Genomic DNA, 2176 nt, shown 5'->3' on the forward strand with positions numbered 1-2176 from the left:
GGGGGGGGCTCGACTAGCGCGACGCATAGAGTTAGTTTAGTGGCGTTGGTCATGGGCGGGCGTGCTTATACGATGTCGTTATTGATGGACCCGCCGACAGCGACGCCAGTCCCGGCCAGGGCCGTGAGTGGTGTTTCTGCCCAATCACCATCGCGGCGCCTCGCGGGCCCGTGCGGGACCATGACCACGGAGTGCACGATGCACCACCGGCGGCATCGCGCCGGCTCCGCCCTCTCCGTGTAGCTGTGTGGGGTCGTCGGACATCACCGACATCACGGCACACTCGAGCGGTGGGTGGTGTATGGAACTCAGCGGGACAAAAAGACAAGTTCTCATGAACTTTGTACGGTTTGTTTGGCAGAGGCACACACTCACACCGGGTGAAGGTGAAGAAAAATTACGCTGCTGGTATAGTGTATTTCGACTAACAGGGGAAGAAGAATACCGGGTAGAATATAAATGTTCCTGATTGGCCGAGCGCCTACCCCCACTAACGGCGTGACGTAGAGGCGGGAAGCTCTCGACCAATCGGTAACGTTTATGTTCTACCCACTATTCTTCTTCTTATGTTAGTCGAAATACACTATAGCAAACGCAGCAAAACCCAATGGGAACGTGGATTCGACGTCGATTCGGCGTCGAATCGCCGCACCGCCGACCGCCGCCGTCCAACAACAACACGGAGACCGGGCCGTTGGCTACCCTGCGTTTAGAGCACAGGAGGTGCCAGTGCCAGTGCCAGTCGTGCCAGTTCGCCGAGAACAAACAAACCCTCGTTAAGGTTGCGGCGCGCTTCATCTTCAGACTTTGTTGCCTGCATCTTCAAGGTTCCTTTAAACCCGGGTCGTCTTTGCCTACCTCAGACCCGTTGCGGCGAGTCAGGGTGAGTCGTCTAGGACGGATGAGTGTGTTGTCTGTTAATTGTTGAGGTTATGTCGTCCATGGAGGGGCGGATCTTTCGTTTTCCTCGTTTTCCCTCACTTCCACTTAGTGTATTAATTTTGAATAGGCAAATGGTCTAACCACTGCATGAACATTGTGTTCGAACCCCGTCAAAGGCCGCCCAAGTGAAATCGTGAAATTGCTCCCCGATCACCCTCGCTCGGTGGAGTGACTCATAGGATGAGAACCTTGTCAGACAGAAAAGGTGCTATTGTTTTGCGGGCTTTTCTCGTTCCTCTGTCTCTCTCTTTACCGACCGAGGGAGAAATCGAAATCGTTGCGGCATTAGTTAACTAATGTTGGAATCATTGGAACGATATCCTTTATCAGAAGAAATGAAAAAGTGAAACGGAAGAACAAACTTTGCAAAGGCAGGCGCCCCTCACTACATTGTGTTCGGATAACGCCGTTTCTCGCTGGGGTGCAGGCAGTTCGTGTCGCTCACCGACCACCGACCCGTCGGCACGTATTTCCTTACATCTTCGCGCCCTGCCCCGAGAGTGTTCGGCCCTTATCGGATCGGTCGCGATCGTGATCGTGAAACCGTCTCCCTGTTGCGCCCCGGCGCCGCCCCGTGCAAGCACTGCAAAACGGCTATATTGGGGTTTTCTTATCAAAACCAGGGAATCCGCCGTTTTTAATGATTACATATTATTTTATGTTGGATGAGGGTAGCGATTTTAATTTTTCAAAAGAAGTATTGTCAGGAAATTCTCCAATTTTTTTATTTTTTTTAATTTCCTGAAAAGTTTGAAGTGTTTTGCAAATTTTCTGGAAATATTTCGATTTTTTCCAAAAACATTCTGATAAAGTGTTTCCAAACTTTACGGAAAATTTTCGAGCTTCAAAATCCGTAGTGGAGGGAGGAGGGAGGTGCAGACAGAGAAGTGAAATGGGCGAAGCAGGCGGCGGCACCGTGTCGTATCCGCCGAGTTTGTGATCACCTCACCGCTCTGCTCCTCGCACATTCAAAACTGTTTCTGACTCTTGTGGAACCACCTCGCTCCAGCCCAATTACGGCTACAAAAAAGAGAGGGGAGGTGGGGGCGGCGCGGCGTGGTCGGGCTGTGTGTCGCCCCGCCCGTCAGAAAAGAGAGCGTTTTGGCATCGGATCGAAATGCCAATTAGAGAGGTGAGCCCGTGTGCAGCCTGGGCTGGCGGTGAGAACCGCGTCGGCAGGCCGGGGCAGAAGGGGATGCGAGGGGCAGCAGACTGCCCCGGAACGCCCCGCCCT

The sequence above is a fragment of the Frankliniella occidentalis genome, unplaced genomic scaffold (assembly GCF_000697945.3).
Source record: "Frankliniella occidentalis isolate FOCC.00 unplaced genomic scaffold, Focc_3.1 Scaffold223, whole genome shotgun sequence".
NCBI classification, from domain to species: Eukaryota; Metazoa; Arthropoda; class Insecta; order Thysanoptera; family Thripidae; genus Frankliniella; species Frankliniella occidentalis.